The sequence below is a fragment of the Malus sylvestris genome, chromosome 9, assembly GCF_916048215.2.
Source record: "Malus sylvestris chromosome 9, drMalSylv7.2, whole genome shotgun sequence".
Lineage (NCBI taxonomy): Eukaryota > Viridiplantae > Streptophyta > Magnoliopsida > Rosales > Rosaceae > Malus > Malus sylvestris.
In genome coordinates, this window is record NC_062268.1 from 20,704,930 (window position 1) to 20,725,771 (window position 20,842).

At 34.6% G+C, this 20,842-nt stretch overlaps 1 pseudogene; it reads left to right on the forward strand.

Moving 5' to 3' along the window:
- Positions 1 to 5,470: 5,470 nt before the first annotated feature.
- On the forward strand, positions 5,471 to 5,577 carry LOC126584023 (small nucleolar RNA R71; annotated as a pseudogene).
- The last annotated feature ends 15,265 nt before the right edge of the window (positions 5,578 to 20,842 follow it).

The following is a 20,842-nucleotide window of genomic DNA, read 5'->3' on the forward strand; positions in this document are numbered from 1 at the left end:
CTTCAGTAGTGGTGAAAGTGTATGGAACGGCTAGGGTTTTCTTAAGAGTGAATGAAAAGAGAGGAAAAATAGGTAATCAGAATTGTGTAATTCGCCTAGAATAAAAAGGGCATGTAAAAGTGGCATAAAGGCAAGTTTTATGGGGTAAAAAAGGCTGGAAGATATTCCAAAGTGATCCCAGCAACTTAGCCTTTATTTTGCACTTTTTTGCCTTATTTGGCACCTCCAAATCAGGCTAGATATCTCAATTCTTTTCCCATTCTATTCCTGATCTTCTAACAAGCCAGATTCATCTTTGATTCTTTATTTGGACTTCAAAACAAGTACCAACTTTATTTGGGCTCTAAAACAGGCCACAAAACTTCTCTCCACGTTTGAATAAGGATCAGCTCCAAAAAGGGCATGTTTTCACTTCTTTTGCCCTCAAATTGATTCTAAAGTACATGTAACTAGTTGCACACTAACACAAAATAGGGTAAAATGCAACCAGTTTAACTCAAAAACATCATAAAGAGACTAGAAATGGATGGTATAAATGCATGAAATATATGAGTTATCAAATTCCCCCAAACCTGGTTTTTGCTAGTCCTCAAGCAAAACTATAACTAAAAACACACAAAAATAATAAAATCTAACTATACCACTTTCGCTGGCTAAACAAATGCACTGAGCATGTGCAACAAGCCTTTAAACCTCTAGGTGTCCCTAGTCGGAGGAGTTGTGTCTCCTAAGAGTTTACAGTGATGAAGCCCACAAACATCTACAGACTCTGCAAACAAATTGGTTAAAGCATACTTGAAACAAACTAATAAGAACCAATGAAAGCTTAGTCATACATTCAAACCAAATGTCTGCCACTTCAAAGAATTGTATCATGTGCAAAGTGTAAAAATATTACTCCATGACTCATGACTTCAAAGACACCATACTCAAATGCTAAAGATAGAATTCGCCTCAACTCTATTCCTCAGAGATATCACTCAAATTTTCACTCAAATTTTCACTCAAATCCTAAGGTGTAGTCTCTCGACAAACATATATGAGTGAAATTATGTAAAAGGGAATCAAAATTCTCACATATGAAATATGAAATAAAAGCACAATTTCTGAACGGATCTCATGAAATGAATCAAACACTAAGAATATGATAACACACATACTTACCATCACCCATGAATACATCCTCAAAGATCAGCTAGGTCTTTCACACGGTTGTAAAGTAAGGCTTGGGCAAGGGGCTATGAAAAAAACATAGGAAATAATAAAGCTTGGAACATACCAAAGTGGCTTCCTTGTGAAACCAACAAGCTCTCCTCTTCAATTGACCTTAGTTGTTTGTTCTTGGCATCCAGGACCCACGTGCTATAGTGAAAGGACTTGGAAATTGCATTTTCTTTGATCATCTTTTTTTTTTCTTTTCTTTTCTTTTCGTTTTTTCTATTTCTCTTTTTATTTTGGAACTTCTTTTATTTTGCAATTCCAGCATATGTTACCGCGGTACACGCCATATTCTTGATGTAGAGCTCAGTCATTATCTTTGTCTTCATCACTTTGGTATTCCCCAAACTATAGGGTATGGCTGTAATGGGCTAAGTATCTCTGATTGAGATGAAAGGGTAGAGAAATATAGTGGTGAGAAAAGAAAAATGCTAAAAGTGTTTGGCTTCAAAATGGGGTAATGGCACACACATCTGTAGGGAATTTGGCCTTTTGGTGGTTAAAACATGCATAGCCTAACATCATCTCATTGAGTTCATTCCTGAGTGATACCAAACACATGGTATCTGCAAAAGAGAATAATTCTTAGCATTCAATCAAACAGATTTAAAGTGAAATTGAAAGAAAAATATAGGAGCAAAAACACTTTAAAGCCTCTCAAAGAAGCAAATAGGCTCAAAATAACTTGCTAGGGTAGTCTCCACTATTCTTCTTCCAGAATTTGAGCATGGTACTTTAACCATCATAATTCCAAGAGTAACAACTTTGTAAAAGAAAATAAGATAAGAAACTTTTTCATGACAACACTGTAGGTTTATTTATAACATATCCCTTATATACATTCACATTAGTAAGCAAAAGCAAACTTAACCAACACTAAAAACAAACGAAAAATTTCAATATCATACCCCCAAACCTAAACTAACCATTGTCATCTATGCTTAAAATGAATGGAATGCATGCAGTGCAAATAGGCGAAGCGTGTGGAATGAAAATAAAATAAACTAAAAGAGACAAATAAAAGGAAAGAACACAAACCCAGCTAGGTTGCCTCCTAGCAAGCGCTTTATTTAATGTCTAAGCCAGACATGGCAGCGTGTCTAAGTAGTCGCAAACTTGAGAGAATCTACAACTTGATAGGCCTGCTCACTTGCGACATTCTCCAAATAAGGCTTCAAACGCTGCCCACCTTAAAATAGGTGCCATTCTTGATGTTTTCTATCTCCACGGCTCCATCGGGAAATATTTGAAGCACTTTGAAGGGTCCGACCTATCTAGACTTCAATTTACCTAGAAAAAAGTCACAAACGTGAGTCATACAAAAACACTTTCATACCTAGTTGGAACTCTTTCCAGATAATTGCTTTGTCATGATAGAGCTTGGTTTGTTCTTTGTAGATCTTAGCATTCTCATATGCTTTATTTCTGAGCTCTTCCAACTCATTAAGTTGGAACTTCCTTGCTACACCAGCTTCCTTAAGATCAAAATTGAACATTTTTATGGCCCAATGTGCACGGTGCTCGAGCTCTATTGGCAAATGACATGCCTTTCTGAACACAAGTCGATAAGGGCTCATTCCAATTGGGGTCTTGTATGTTGTTCAATAATCCTAAAGTGCATCATTCAACCTAAGTGACCAATCCTTCCTTATAGGGCTAACAGTCTTGATCAAAATGTTCTTCATTTATCTGTTATTGATCTCCACTTGGCCCGAGGTTTGAGGATGATATGGAGTTGCCACCTTATGTGTGATGTTGTACTTCTTCATCAATGCCTCGAAAGGTTTGTTACAGAAGTGGTTGCCACCATCGCTAATGATAGGTCTCGGAGTTCCAAACCTACTAAAAATCAGATCATTGAGAAAATTCAAAACAACCTTGTAATCATTAGTTCATGTAGCTACCGCTTCAACCCATTTAGATACATAATCTACTACCACCAATATGTATATGTATCCAAATGAGGACGAAAATGGTCCCATGAAGTTGATTCCCCACACATCGAACAGCTCCACCACCAAAATGTTATTCAATGGCATTTCATTCCTGCGGCTGATGGTCCCAATTTTCTGGCACCTATTACACTTAGAACAAAAATAAAAACATCTTTAAATAATGTAGGCCAAAAGAAACCAGATTGTAAAACCTTTAAAGCTGTCTTTTTTGCACCAAAATGTCCTCCACATGCCAATGCATGACTGAATGTTAATATGCTTTGCTGCTCACTCTCCAGGACACATCTTCAGATGATTTGGTCATGGCAATACTTGAATAAATATGGCTCGTCCCAAACATAGTGTTTCACCATTGAAAGGAACTTCTTTTTCTCCTGAAAAGTGAAATCATATCAAATTACACCACAAGCAAGATAGTTAACAAAATTAGCATATTATGGCTCTTTTTCTTGAATGATAAAGAGTTGTTCATCCGGGAATGATTTGATGAGAGGAAAAATTTGTCCATCTTCATGGTTTTTATCAACAAGGTGTGACAAGTGATCAGCAACAACATTTTCACTCCCCTTCTTGTCTCGAATTTCCAGGTCAAACTCTTGTAACAAGAGTACCCATCTAATCAAGTGTGGTTTAGCATCCTTCTTTGTCAACAAGTACCTAAGAGTTGTATGGTCAGAGTAAACAATTACTTTAGAGCCAACAAGATATGAACGAAACTTCTCTAAAGCAAAAACAATAGCAAGCAACTCTTTCTCGGTTGTGGAGTAATTGAGTTGAGCATCGTTTAATGTTCGGCTTGCATAGTAAATCACATGTGGGAGCTTATTCATTCTTTGACTTAAAATAGCACCAATAGCATAGTCAGAGGCATCACGCAATTTTTCAAATGGTAAAGACCAATCTGGTGCCATAATAATAGGAACAGAGGTTAGTTCATGTTTCAAGGTTTTAAACGCATTCATACAATCTTTATCAAAGTGAAATACAACATATTTAGCCAAAAGATTGCATAATGGATGAGTGATCGTGGAAAAATCTTTAATGAAACGACGATAAAAACTAGCATGTCCTAAAAAGCTTCGCACTCCCTTCACTAATATAGAGGCTGCCATATTTGAGATGATGTCAATTTTTGCTTTGTCAACTTCAATTCCCTTGCTAGATATTACATGACCCAACATAACACCTTGTTTCACCATGAATTGACACTTTTCCCAATTGAGAACCAAATTTGTTTCCTAACATCTTTGAAGCACTAGAGAGAGATGGTTAAGGCAATCATAACAAAAAAAAAAAAAAAACCAAAAACTAAAAAATCGTCCATAAATACCTCTATGAATCTCTCAATCATGTTTGAAAATATTGCCAACATACATCTTTGGAAATGTTGATGGGGCATTGCAAAGGCCAAAAGGTATCCTCCTATATTCAAAAATGCCAAGGGACAGGTGAATGTAGTATTTTCTTGATCTTTCGGAGCAATCGCAATTTGATTATAACCTAAATATCCATCAAGAAAACAATAATATGAGTGACCAACTAATCGTTCAAGCATTTGATCTATAATAGGCATAGGAAAACAATCTTTTCTAGTGTCCGAATTCAACTTCCTGTAATTAGTGCAAACACGCCAACTAGTGGTGGGTCTTGTTTGTACAAGCTCTTTGTTCTCATTCTTTACCACCGTGATTCCAATCCTCTTAGGCACTACTTGAACAGCACTGACCCATTTGCTATAAGAATTGGATATATGATACCCACATCTAGCAACTTCAACACTTCAGCGGTCACTACTTCTTTCATATGTGGGTTAAGCCTTCTTAGTGGTTCACGGTTTGGTTTTGCTCCCTCCTCCAATAAAATCTGATACATGCATATGGTAGGGCTTATTCCCTTGATATACGCAATAGATTGTAAGAGTTCATGAGATTCACTTGTTCTTGGACGAATTCAAGATAAGCCTCACTAGTTAAGCATTGATAAGTAGGATGGCCTGGTATGTTGCAAATGGCACACGCCTCAACTATCTTGGGCACCATATTGTGCACAGAATCAAGCTTCTTTTCCAAACTAGCCACCTGCAATGCAAGATCATTATTAAAACTCATTTCATACACTCCAGCTCGTTTACCTCTTGTATCTTTATGTTGAGCATTAGATCCCAACATCTCATAGATGTTATATGACTCTTGAGCATTCTTTTTCTTCAAAGCCCCACCTGCTGCATTATCAGCAATTGATTAACATGTTTGGGTTAATCCATCATAAAAAAAAATTGCATTTGTAAGTAAGGAGGTAACCTATGATGTGGACATTGTAGCAAAAGCCCTTTGAAGCGCTCCCAACATTCATTGAAAGGTCCTCCATTATCTTGCTTAAAGTTAAAGATTTGCCCTCTCAAAGTGGCTGCCTTTTGAGTAGAAAAAAACTTCTCTAAAAACTGCTTAGCTACGGCATCCCAAGTGGTGAGCAAACCAAGTGCTAAAGTCATTAGCCAACGCTTAGCCTTATCTTTAAATGTGTAAGGAAACACCCTCATCCTCAGATTTGCTTCATTCACTCCCTGCAAATGTAAACCACTCACAACTTTATAGAATTCTTTAATATGGGCTAACGGACCTTCGTTAGGTAAACCATAAAAAGAAGGAAGCATGTGAAAATGTGAAGATTTGAAATCATAGTTTCTAGCTTCAGGAGGCAGCAAGATGCATGAAGGTGAATTTGGTATAATCGATTAAGAAAAATCCTCCAAAGCTCGATTGTCATCATTATTGTCAGTCATCTCTTCTTCTCCGTCTAAATTAGAATGCTCAGAATAAGCACCTACACTCGCTGATCTAGAAGAACTATCGTTCTTTTCTTCACGGTTAATCAAAGCACTAGTTGATACAAAGTTCTCAAAGGTGTTCCCCTTTAACCGTTTAAGTCTTTGGCCTATCTCAGCAAGTTTATTTGTCATATACTACCTAAGAAACAAAAATAAAATGGAATATAGGAATCTAAACTTTAAGTGAAAATAGATAGGGTTTTACATAAAAACAAGCAATTATAGGGGACTGAAATCAGTCCCCAGCAACGGCGCCATAATTTTGTTGTGTTCCTTCTTAGTGCAAAAATATGGTTAGTATAATGGCACGAGTAAGGGTTTCGAACCATATGAACTGATTGGACCTCTATAAATTACCAACTTTGAAAGAACCTGATAAGCTCATATTTATATATATTTTACATCAAAATCACTTGTCTTTTCTTAGTTAGTTCCTTATATTCTTGAGCTATTTACTTTGTTTTTGTGTTTTGTGGGATTTGTCAAGCAAATAAAAGAAAAATAGCACAAGTGGGATTTTAAGTAACAAATTCGTCAAAACTACCTGTGCAGATCAGCTGACTTTGGAAGCAAGTTGCAAACAGCTCAGAATGAATTAGAGAATGAGCCTTATATGCTTGGAAAGCTACTGATGCCTATTTTCTGGATCATTTCGCAGATTGTTAACACCAAAAGGTTCCCAAAAAGCCGTTTAACATTGAAAGGTTCCCAAAAGGCTGAGCAATTTGTAACTGACAAGATTGCAATGAAAGCAATAAACCCAATAAATCTAACAGCCAAATATGATGCAGCCAAGAACAAGTCAGCTGACACTTATTCAAATATAAAAGGGAATGGAATTAAAGATGAGGATTAAGAGGGAGTAATTGGCATAAAGGCTACCCAAAGAGTTACAATTGTTTTACCATTTCCTTTCACTTATTGTCATCACTAAATGGCTATTAGTGAGTGAGTCAATGAGAAGAAAATGATGCAGCAAGAATTGGTTTAAAAGCAGCATTGGGGAAGGAAGGAAAGAGGAGGAGGCCTCAGTCGATTTCTTTTGGTTCTATTTTCTTAAACTCATGTCTATCTTTTGTTTTAACTTAAGGATTGTGTGTAACTAAATTTTTAGTAGTTAGGGGCTGTTTTGAAGCCTCAAATATGATTGCAAGTTTGTTATGACATTTCGTTTGAATTACTTTTATGAATGGATGAAAATTGGTTCACTACTTGTCTCATTAATGAATTCTTTATTTGTTTTCTATGGATGCATACGTAGTAAGCATATCTAGGATTCTAACGCTATGAATATGTGTGTGCCTACCCTTGTCGAATGAGGACCTATATATGTTCTAGAGTAGTACTTATTAATTGCGATTAACATGTGAACCAATTTCTAGGATAAGTAAGACAACGCTAGTACTTACGATGCCTTGTGATGACTCAAAGTCTTTTCATTCTTAATGATTTCTACTTGTTAAATCTATGAACACGCCATTCTAGATTGCATGATAGGAACTAAGTTAAGTTGAAAACGTCATTCTCTTAACATACTACATAAGAAAGAGTAATAGGTTGAGTTCTAACATTGAGCCAACTTGAGCATCTTCATCCGGAAATAAAAGGAATTTGAATGAAACATAACATGTTTGCATGATTATTTGGTGGTGGATAGCAATTCCCCTAACACGTTTTTCTTAATTTGTGAACTACTTAAAATCTGTTTCGTTCCTGTTTTTGTTCAATTTAATTTAAATAGCAAATTAACTCCAAAAATCCTAAAAATTTGTAGAAGTGTAGCTCTGTGTGTCTAGTGTCTACATATAAAATTTCGTAGACTTTAGATTAGTGTAAGTTGGTCTAATAATTATTTTTCGGTGGCTGGTCAGTAGGGATAGCGGCTGTGACAGCCCATTCCAGAAAATAATTTCCGTTGACGTGAAATTATTAGTTTTCCCTTGGACGCTAAGTTGTGTGGTGTATGACTTGTATTTAAGTTGGATTTAATTATGATTTCCTAAGTTTTTGGAACCACTTAGGAACTAAGAAAGACTAAATTTTGATTGGTTGGAGAGATTTGGTCCACACATTACACCTCGCTTTCTCTCTCTCACTCTCATGCCCTCTCTCTCTCAAACTCACACTCCCCCTCTCTTCCTCTCTTGTATGGATACAACCATAAACCCTTGTAATCAGGTATGGTTTTTTTTGTCGTTATGAGATCTTTAAAATGGTTCAAGTTTCATAAATGTTGGGTTAAAAACGAAGAAGATATAAGGAAATGAAAATTTCCCAGTTTTCGGCGACGGCGACGGTCGCCGGAGCTGAAGGTAAAAGACGAGAGGATATGCCGTTAAGTTTAACAGAATATTCTAATGGCGTTAGGTCACGCTGTAAAGTTTTGTTAAGGAATAAACGGAATATTCTGGAATATACGTGACGTCATCAGTTGCCAGGCACATGGCCGCGTGTGAAGGGTGTGTCTGGCCGTGCCTTGGCCAGCACGTGGGAGCTAGGAAAAATATTCTAAAAATTTGGGGATGAAGTTGAGGTTGTGTAGGTCACTGTGGTATATTCATATACCCAAATTGAGCAATTTATGAGAAGTTATTACCTATTGTTGGTTATGTACGTTAAATAACGTTTATTCGGTTATTACGCCTATAGGTGAGACCTATTCTCAGGATGTGCGTAATCAATCGAGGCTCGGGGGTTATGACCCATCCATTGGAAGTTTAAATTAAAAAAAATAGAATTTTACCTTAAAAATTGGCTACAAATCCGGCTTTGAAGCAGAAGCTACTAACTTGGTTTCAAACTGGAAGCTGCTGGTTAATGGTTGGCTTGAAGGCTGGAAGGAATGAAGGGTTAATGGGGACTAGTGGTCCCCACATTGTATTTATATATTTTCTTTTCATTGAACCAAACGACGCTAGGGTTAATGGGGCCGAGCGGTCCCCGTATTGTATTATATATAATATTTTTTCATCAAACGACATCGTCCAATTTAGGTTTTTCTTTCGCTTAGGCCTAGGTTTTTCAGAAAAAGCCACTACACGCAGCGCCTGTGCAGCAACAAAAAACAGATTACTTGCAAATTTTCCCGACAGATCAGAGGGGTGGCTACTCGCTCCTGGGCTTCATTTTCGACGAGAGGAGGGGCGGCCGCCCATCCTTGCCCTCAATAGCTTCGCCTATGGGGGTTGGGGTGAACTCTCCAATAAACATTTAATAATTTTCTACGTAATACTTATGCAACATCAATTTTATATAATCACAAAAAATCGCTTAGCATTGCTTTATTGAAAGGACAATGGATTAGCAACCAGTTAATGAATTATTTCATTATCTTAGGCATTTTGTGTAACATTTGTGTTATAGATATTTGTGCAGCATCAGTGTTTATACATTTTATTGTCGTTTGTGCAACATCAATTTTATAGAATATTCTAAGAGTTTCATCATTTTTGAAAGTTTTTGCAACATCAATTTTTATTGATTATTAGATTTACATTTTAAAATGCATATATATCTAATTATTTCTGTGTAGCATCAATTTAACTTTATGTTTTTTTTTTTGTGTAGATCATGTCTGTTGTTAAAGTGTTGAAGTGTGTATATGAAAATTATGCAGTAGTTGTGCCGATTTATCCGTACACTAGTTATGAGGATTTGTGTGGGCAATTAACTTTTAGGTTTCCAAGTTTGTCATCAGGAGGCTTTTTATTGAAATACTCATTATACGGAGGTGAACCAAACTCTTTATTATAGTACAATGAAGATATTCAAATCCTTCTATTGGTGAATAAATTAATTTCAAATCCAATTGTTGATGTTTATGTTCATGCTAAGAATGAGATGTTTATTGCTTCTAGTAGTAATGTGTCGTCTTGTTTCCTAAGTGAAACTACTAGTATTGGAGATGAAAACCAATATTTGGGTAAGTATGGCTCTTATGGACCTTACCATTGTGCAACAAATGAGTGGCAAAGTTATATGTCTTATGAGAGTCAAAGTTATGAAGATTGTGCAATTGAGTTTCTTTGAAAACTTACACAATACTCTATTAAGGTTGGTTTTGTTTTCAATTTCACTAGGAATGATTGGAAGGTGTTACTTTTGTTTGCTCAAAGAAATTGTCGGAAGAGTGTCAATTGTGTGTGGACGTATTCGTCAGAAGGAAAATAAAATGTTTGGCCCTTCTGTTTTGTCATCTTTGTTGGCTACCAAGGTTTGTTTGAATCCATCTATTAAGGCAAAGGATGTTATGAGAAAAATGAAGGAGAGTTATGGTATTGATGTTAAATAGTATGCACCTTGGCGTGGCAAAGAGATTGCATATAATAAGATTAATGGTGATGATGCTCTCTTCTTTAGATGTTTGCCTTGGTACCTTGATGAGTTTGTGTGTGCCAATAATGAATCCTTTTGTGCACTAGAACTTGATAATGATAATAATCGGTTTGAAAAGTTATTCATATATTTTGGAGCTTATATTTAAGGATTCCAATGGTATAGACCAATATTGTTCCTTGATGGGACGTATCTTAAAGGAAGATATACTGATACTCTTCTTGGTTGTTGTGTTAAAAATGCAAATAATGATAAGTTTTTTTAATTTTTATAAATTACATATTTGTGATATCGTTTTGAATTTCAATATTTATATATTTTGGAGAATCATGTTATTCTTTTTTAATAGATTTGTTTATTAAAGTGCAACATCAGTTTAATAATGTGCAGCATATGTTTATCAATGTGGAATGGATTAGGAAGCAATAAATGGTTTATGAATCAAGTTATGGGAGGGGGGTTGGGGCCCCCTCCCAAATATACATTTAAGAATTTGAACTTTTGATTAACATTTGTGTAACATCAGTTTTGTAAAAACTGTTCAGCATCAGTTATTAATGTGCAACATCAGTAATTTTTAAATAACTATTTTTTTTTTCTATACAGAGATTTTTCCTGTGTGTTATGGTATTGTTGACATAGAAAATGAAGACAATTGGACATGGTTTGTTGAACATTTAGCTCGGATATTAAATTACTAAATAAGGAAGATCACGTCCATCACTGGCCGACATCATGGGCTATTGAATGCTATTCGAAAGTACTTACCTACTGCTTCTCATGGTTTATGCATTATACATTTAAGGAAAATTTAGACAGTCGATGTGCAGGTAATAAGTTTTTGAAGGATCAGTTGTGTGAGTATTTCAAAAATTATGCATATGCATGCAGTGTTGAAGATTTTGATAAGAATATTGAGAAAATGAGAAGTGTTGGCGGAGATATTTCTGATTCATTTTGAGATGATATTCTAAAAGAACATTATTCTATTATACATTTTTTAGAAAACCAGTGGGGTGAAATGAGTAATACAACTGCAGAATCATTTAACGCAATGATTTTTGAAAAGCGTCGCATGCCTATTGTTAATTTGATTGAATCAATTAGGGGGAGGTTGATGGTCATGATGTCCAATAGGAGGCGTGTTTCAGAAAAGTGGTTTTCTTTGATATATCCGATAAAAGAAGATGATCTTAAAGGTTTTGTTCAAGAAGGTAGTCATTGGATTGTTAGTATGTCATCTAATGATGTGTTTGAGGTTTAGAAGGATAAGAACTTTTTTGTTGTTATGTTGGATCAACACCAATGTTCATGTGTTCAATGAAAGCATAAAGGATTTCCTTATGGTGATACTTTGCAAGTTATTATGCATGATCATGATGCAGACAATTGACTTCCCGCTTGGTTAACAACTTTTTTATTGTCGAGTTTAATAGAAATAGCATGTAGCACAGCACAAAAACACCACAATCATCTCTGTAAAATAAGAAATAGCATGCAGCATCAGTTAGAGCTGACTAAGTGTACGGCTTGAGTTATGGAAGTATATATAGCTTCAGTATGCAACATCAATTATAGTAGACTCATTCAGTATGCAACATTAGTGTTATATGGAATCTAATGATTGGTGTATAATCATTTTATCACTAAACATTTATTCATAATCAACAAATTTTAAGAAATCCAACAACATTAATATTTAGTCAAAATCATTTTACTATCTTATTCATTGCAAAAATTAGTTCAACCATAAATATGTAACCAAGAATAGTAATTCAATTAAAACAATCAAAATACACATTTATACTTACGAGCCAAGTTGGATTTGACATTGTTTATCTTCATCCATCTCAAAAGTCGCATTTATAGGGCTCCTTCAGATGTAGTCATTTGTTGAACTTTCCCTTTCATTCAATGGCAAATGAAATAACCTATCTCTATTGTTGTACTTTTCTTCAACCATTTTGACTTGTATACAAATTAAGCGTAGGTTTGAAAAATGTACTAGGAAATCATTGAAAAAAATAAGCGATACTGAATTTAGACTTACCATTTTATATGCATTGTCATTGTGCATGTTTGTTTCACCTTCTTGAAGGTTTTTCTATTAGAGTTGTAAAATTGAAACGCATATCCTCTGTGTCGAACACAAGCAATGTGTAGTGTTCGTGATTGGAAAAGATATAAAGATTTTTCGCGCAACTCTCATTTGTTCATTTAATTGTTCCCCCAAATTATGCTGTAATTCATTCATTTTGGCTTCGTCATTGTCATCCTTGGTGAAGTTCATATGTTTATCCAGAACATAATTAGTATATGGATAATCTGTATGCAGCATCAGTATGAATCATTAGTGTGGACATGTGTATGAAACATCAGTATGCAGTTTCAGTGACATTCAATAGATTTTATCTAAATTCAATATTTATAACTTACAAAGAGAGTGATTGAGAAGTAGAAGTTTTGATGATCCAAATTGCTTTCTTGTTCCCTAAGAATGTAGTTATGTGCATCAATCACAATATTTGTAACTATGTCATCTCCAAGGAATTCATCCATATCTTCTTTTATCACAATATTGTCATAGTAACTGAACTCATTTGCAGTTGATGACCAATATATGTCCCAAAAATATAATATACATAGAAATATGTTAATGCAGAATAAGTATTTTGAAGTATAACAGAAATTATATATTTAGTTGTAAAATTTTCTTACACTAGTGTTTTTTCCCAGAAAAGGTTGATGGCTTTTATCCATTGTGGTTAAGAGAAAGTTTGTTGGATGGCCTTTCTACTCATTTGATTCTCTTTTTTTCTCCATGGCAGAATCTTGTGCAACATTTTGGTCATCTTGGACTTACTCATTTGGAACTTGGGTGCCAAAGACACTATATCTATCAACCAGTGTGTCAAAGTAAACTTTATTTTCATTTTGTTCTCCACCCTCTTCCTCCTAATAGTATTCAAAATCAAGAATTAGTATGGTTTATTACTTATACAAAGATTTAGTATGCAGCATCAATTATGGATTATAATGACAAAACCTTAGTTTTATAGTAGAATAATTATGCAGCATCAGTTATGGATTATAATCACAAAGCTTCAGTTTATAGCAGAATAATCATGCAATGTAGCATTAGTTATAGGAGAATAAAAAATATGAATCAAATTTTATTATTCATTATTTTAGTTATACTAGAATTAGTATGCAGCATTACTTTTATATTTTTTTTAGTGTGCATCATTACTTATATAAGTTATCCAACATCAGTGATAAAAAATTAGTATGCATCATCAGTTATACCAGAATTAGTATGCTGCACCAGTTATACCAAAATTAGCATGCAGCATCAATTATACCTGAATCATTCAGTTAATGGTATTTTGATTCCCTTCTGTTGTCCTTGTATCAAATGCAACTTGAATTGTTTGTGTAATTTCTCTTCTACAGATTTTTGTCATTTTTGAGAAGTGTTTATCAACAAATCTGTTTTCTTTCGGCTTTGGAATTCTTGAGTCTCTTGTTAACTAAGGGGATTTTTCTGCCTCAATTTAGGATCCCAAATATGCGTTCGACATCATCACCATTTACTTGGCAATATCTATTTTTGAATTTGAACATTCATTTTTCAATGTCATACCAGTTCACTATATGTATGACATCCCAATCTGATTTCGTCATTTGTAATTCACCTTTTACGTAAGCTTTCACAAGTATGTCAAAATGTGACTTATATATGAATGCCAAGACTTCTGGTTTTTCATCAAGTTTTGGCTTGAGCTCTTGTAATAGTTCTGCAAAGTCCATGAGATTCAGCTTTATTTGAACATAGTTATCATCTGTCACCCGACGCTTTAATATAGGAGGTTTTTGAGCTGATTACTTTTTGGTTGCTAAATGTTTTACTTTTGGCGGCATCTTCATAAAAAAAATATGATGATGAGTATAATTATTAATCAAATAATATAAAGTCATATAAATAACAAACTAGATACAAATAACAGATGCTTAGCACACAAGCTAAATGCAGCATCACTTAGCGCACAAGTAGATGCAGCATCAATTAGCAAACAAGGTAGATGCAGAATTGGTTATTAATGCACAATGTAGATGCATAATTGTTGTTAACACAAGCTTGAGGCATATTCTTTTTTTCTTTTTCTACAACATATTTATATGCATAACCAATTTACAAACAGAAAGTAAAACCAGAATTAATTTACAAAGTGCTGCATCAGTACAAAGTACAGCATCAATCTAAACGATTAATGTTTTTACTCACAAAATTGAGACGCATATTCATTTTTTTTGTTGTTGAAAAATCAATATACATATAAACTAAAAAAATGAAACTGAAACTGAAATATCTAAAACATTGAAATTGTTTTTTCTCGACCAATAACACTGAATTTTTTGTAAAATCAAGTGCAAAAAACACTTGATAATGCATGTATTTTTTACAGTTTTCTAAAAGTGTCTTTTGCAAAAACAAGTGCAAAACCACTTGATAATGCATCCAAAACTTTGATAATGCATTCATTTTTGTACAGAGTTCGAAATATAATCATGCAAAAGAACGATTTTGAGTGATAGAAAAACCTTTGAAACACTGATCTTTTGGAAATCCGACTGAACGTGTGTATCACTTACTGAAAATCCAGCTTGAAAGTGTTGGAATCTATGGAGATTTTAGGGTTTTTTTATGGGAAATATCTTTTGCGTGATAGTGTTTGAAATGATAGGTTTGGGGAACATGAAACCGTCAATTCGTGGTATTGAATAAGGAAAACCGGTTCGTTTTTATGATTTTTTGTCGTGTAGTGGTTAACATGTCCGTTTATTAACAGTTATAGTCAAGGGGTATGGGTCATAATTTAGTCAGTCCGTTTCTTTTTTTGGTTGGGCTTGGGTTTCTGTTATTGGGTTTTTGTTCCTCATTCAAATGTTTTAAAAGGTGTGGAGTTGTGTGAAAAATAGTATATATTTGTGTCTGTATAACTAACGCTCCAATATATATATATATATATATATATATATATATATTGTACAGTAGTAATATTACTTGTAATAAAATTAAAGAAAAACGCTTTGAACATTTGTCGGATGATAAACAATTGTTACTACACTATCGCACTCTAGTAACACCTATATGTCTTAAAAATCTATTGATACGAAAATTAACTTAACACACAAATTAAACCCTCTTGTTGACAATTGTAGTATGGATAAGTAGGGATCGTTCTTAAACCGGGGAGTAGGAGGGATTGCTAAAACACTCTAAACTGACTCAAATATATAAAAAGAGGCTAAAAACACTTAACTAGACTGATAAGCTCATATTTATATATATTTTACATCAAATTCACTTGTCTTTTCTCAGTTAGTTCCTTATATTTTTGAGCTATTTACTTTGTTTTTGTGTTTTGTGGGATTTGTCAAGCAAATAAAAGAAAAATAGCACAGGTAGGATTTTTAGTAACAAATTCGTCAAAACTACCTGTGCAGATCAGCTGACTTTGGAAGCAAGTTGCGAACCGCTCAAAATGAATTAGAGAATGAGCCTTATATGCTTGGAAAGTTACGGATGTCTATTTTCTAGAACATTTCGCGGATTGTTAATATCATTTTTCTAGAAGACGTTATGGCCGTTTTAACACTGAAAGGTTTCCAAGACGCTGAGCAGTTTGTAACTGCATTGAAGGCAATAAATCCAATAAAACTAGCAGCCAAAACTGATGCAGCCAAGAACAAGTCAGCTGACACCTCTTCAAATATCAGATGAAATGGAATTAAAAATGAGGATTAAGAGGGAGTAATTGGCATAAAGGCTACCTAAAGTGTTACAATTGTTTTACCACATTTCCTCTCACTTATTGTCATCACTAAATGGCTATTAGTGGGTGAGTTAAGGAGAAGAAAATGATGCAGCAAGAATGGGTTTAAAAGCAGCATTGGGGAAGGAAGGAAGGGGAGAGGAGGCCTTAGTCGATTTCTTTCGATTCTATCTTCTCAAACTCATGTCTATCTTTTGTTTTTATTTAAGGATTGTGTGTAACTAAATTTTTAGTAGTTAGGGGCTGTTTTGAAGCCCCAAATATGATTGCAATTTTGTTATGACATTTCGTTGAATTACTTTTATGAATGGATGAAAATTGGTTCACTACTTGTCTCATTGATGAATTCTTTATTTGTTTTCTATGGATGCATACGTAGTAAGCATATCTAGGATTCTAATGCTATGAATATGTGTGTGCCTGCCCTTGTCAAATGAGGACCTACATATATTCTAGAGTAGTACTTGTTAATTGCAATTAACATGTGAATCAAATTCTAGGATAAGTAAGACAACACCAGTACTTACGATGCCTTGTGATGACTCAAACTCTTTTCATTCTTAATGATTTCTACTTGTTAAATCTATGAACACGCCATTCTAGATTGCATGCTAGGGACTAAGTTAAGTTGAAAACGTCATTCTCTTAACATACTACGTAAGAAAGAGTAATAGGTTGAGTTCTAACATTGAGCCAACTTGAGCATCTTCATCCGGAAATAAAAGGAATTTGAATGAAACATAACATGTTTGCATGATTATTTGGTGGTGGATAACAATACCCCTAACTCGTTTTTCTTAATTTATGAATTACTTAATATCTGTTTCTGTCCTGTTTTTGTTCGATTTAATTTAAATAGCAAATCAACTCCAAAAATCCCAAATATTTGTAGAAGTGTAGCTCTGTGTGTCTAGTGTTTGCTTATAAAATTTCGTAGACTTTAGATTAGTGTAAGTCAGTCTAATAATTATTTTTCGGAGGCTGGTCAGTAGGGACATCAACCAGTTTTTGTGACATTTTAAGTAGTTAGATAAAACAATCTTCTGCGGGAAAGACCCTTATTTTCATATGCTACAATTGACAAATCTTAGTGTTAATAAGGAAAATCAATAGGACATTTGTGTGCTACTTTGTGGTGTGCTTTTAATCCTATCATAGACTCAAAGAATTCAAAACAAACTCAAAAGACTCAAAACAAGCTATAAACGCTCAAAACTGCCTAAAAACAACAAGTAGCAATTTCTTACTCTAACACAATTTTTGGACGAATTTTGGTTTTATATTGATTCAAAACACTTAAAAACACAAACTAAACAGATTCTAATTAATTAGACACTCTAAAGTAAAGGGGAATTTGGTTTTGGACGAAAATAAAGTAAAACAAAGCAATAACTAAAACCAGACAGATTTGCACGAAATTGATTGAATTAGATGGATGATGGGCTAGCTAGAGGGTTCTTCTCCACACATGACACACTTGCATTCAAATTGACTTCCAATTGTTTCTTTCAATAGACCATGAAACTCAATACCCCAAGTTAACTGTGACATCACTTTTTTTTAACCTTCAAGTTCTCCTTAAGTTATTGAATTGGATGAGAAAGCACATACAACAATTCAAAACATTCTCTAAAAGTCCCCTACGTGAAAAGCACAATAAAGGTACAATCAAAGATCATTAAGCTTCATGAAAACTATAAGCATTGACGAAATATTCGTAACTATGATGAGCATGATACTCTTGCCAAGAATTTACTTAACACGATCGTTTATAAGCGACCTCCACTACTTTTAAATATAAGTTTGTAACTATTAGGTGAACTAAGTGTGCACTCTTAATAAACATACAAGAATAAGTTATCAATCAAACGGTTAAGCAAATTGAATTCACAATTTATGAAATAACAACTGAAGGTAATCAATTCATAATGCAAGTATAATCATGGTTTTGAATAGCCCCTAGCCAAGAAGGGCTTAGTTCCTCATAATCGCAAAACAAAGATAAACAAATTTATACATTGGAAACAAAAGAAAGAAAACACCTAAAACGCTCCAAGGATCCAAATTGGACAACAAGCACATCCAGACACTTTCCTTCCCTTCCTTTGCTGCAGCACAAGTGTTGGTGATGGTTTGAAGGGTTGTTTGTATGGAGGAATGGATGAGAACAGGTATGGTGGTGTTTTGGATTGATAAGGGTTGTGGCAAAGGTGTATGGAAAGGTTTTCGATGGTGTAAGGATGCGGCTAGGGTGTATGGAAGTGAATGAAAATTTATCGTATGATTCCCACGGCAAGGATGTTTATTTAAGGCCTTTAGGGTAATTAAGGTTAGGAAAATAATTTAGGTAACATGAATTAATTCAAAACTTAAAGGGAAATAGGAATTAAAGTCAAAATCCTAAAGAAAAGGTAAGGAAGGTGCAGCTGGGTTTAGGAAAGAAAGGGAAAGGCTTTTAATTGAAAAGGGAATGTGATTTATGGCAGAAAATAGGAAAGGGATGGCTCCCTTGCACGGCAAGGAAGAGGAAAGGGAGACAACCCACGGCAAGGCCTTGTATGGTGCAAGGATACTTTGGTTTGTGTCCTAAAATGCATAAGAGACCTTCAATGTTGTTGGAACTTATGGACATTTAGGATTAGGAAAGGTCAAACCAAAATAGGAAACCTTGGCTTAACTTTCCTACTTCAAATAGGAATCCTCATTCTTCTAGGAATCCATCTTCAATTAGGAATCCTTCTTCAATTAGGAATCCTAGCATCTTTAGGTCTTCAATTTCGTCCATCTCTCTTGCTCCAAGCGTATGATATTCCTTTCAAGCCCAAAATTGCTCCAAAATGCACTTCTTTGCTTCTTTAATCCTTTAGACCTACAAACACACGAAAATAGCTTAAAGTACTAATTTAACTAAGAAATAACAACATAATTGCATAAGAACAAACTAACTAAGTCGCATAAATATGCTCCTATCATCTATATATAAAGCCAGAGGAAAAGGTGAATAGTGATTTTGGTGTCACCAAGCTCAACAAAAATATTTGGACAAAAATGCCCCGCAAGACAAAAAAAACTTCAAAGGCATCCCAAAATAATGCATAAAGCAGGGGCATTTTTGTCATTTTAATAGAAATTTTAATAATTAATTTTTTTGTAGTTTTATTTTTAATTAGTACCTTACAATAGGCTAGCAATAATATGATTCAATTTCTCTATTTTTAAACACGTTTAAAACATCTTAAGAGGCTGTAATGACGGTTATAAAAAAATTTCATTCGCACGCGGATAATAATGTGATTAAATTAGTTGTCAAATGATTGTTTTTTTTAACAAATAATATTATCTACACTAAGGGAGAGGGGTAGGCTTATCCTCACAATGGGTAAGCAATAATGTGATTCAATCAATTGTTTATTAAATATTATTTTCTCTATTTTAAACACATTAAAAATATCTTAAAAGGCGTGTAATGCCTGTTATAAAAAAAATTCTTTCGCACGCGGATAATAATGTGATTAAATTATTTATCAAATGAATGTTTTTTTTTTTGAACAAACGATATTATCTACACTAAGTGGGCTAAGCCTCACAATGGGATAATGTGATTCAATCAATTGTTTATTAAATAATATTTTCTTTATTTTTAAACACATTCAAAACATCTTAAGATGCGTGTAATGCCAGTTATAAAAAAGGTCTTTTGCACGTGGATAATAATGTGATTAAATTACATTAAATTTGTCACAGCCGTCCCGAAATAAATTATCGATGACGTGAATTGGCTATTTTACCCTTGGATGTGAGCGTTGTGGTGTGTTATGCATGTAATGGTGGTCCAAACTTGCATTTTTTCCCAAATTTTTGGAACAAATTGGAATTAGTTTTTTTTTGTGGTTTTGGTGGGTGACCCATATGGACCACTCACACATACACACACAACTCTTCCTCTCACTTCTCTCCCATGCTCTCTCACCCTCAGACTCACTTTCTCTCATTCCCTCACGTACGGACCAACATCAAATCTAGAAGGAAGCTTGCAGATCGAGGGTTTAAAGGACACCATTATGTTCCTGAGGCTCATACAAGTCAAATGGTACCATTTTTAGGTAAGAACTCCTTTGAAAACCGTAGTTTCTCTAGAACTCCGATTTATGTACTATTCATGCAAATATAAAATCTCATGTTTTTGGGGATTTCAAGCTTATAGGTAGCTTAAGGAGGTCATCACGAGGCTAGGAGTGGTTCGTTGGAAGATTTTGGACGTCGAAATAGTGAGATTTGACTAGTTGCAGGTTTGGCCAGAATATCGAGGAGTTTTCCGGCAAATCCCATGGGTTTTAGGGCTCGTAGAAGGTATGGTTTTGTTCATCTTGATGAGATCTTCCAAATTGTTCAAATTTCATAAAGTTTGGTGTTAAAATGAGGTAGAAATTAGGGTTAGAAGCTTTTCCTGAAACTGGCGAACAGTCGCCGGCGTCTGGTGACTCGTCGGGGAAGAAGAAGCATATTTCGTCAGTTTTGACGAAATATGCTAACGGCGTAAGCTAATGCCGTTAGTTTTTAGACAGAATATTCATTACTGTTACCATCAGTGTGCCTAGCACGTGCCCGCGCGTGGGAGGCGCCTCTGGTCATGCCTTGGCTGTCGCGTGGCGACGCGTGGGTGGTCAGAA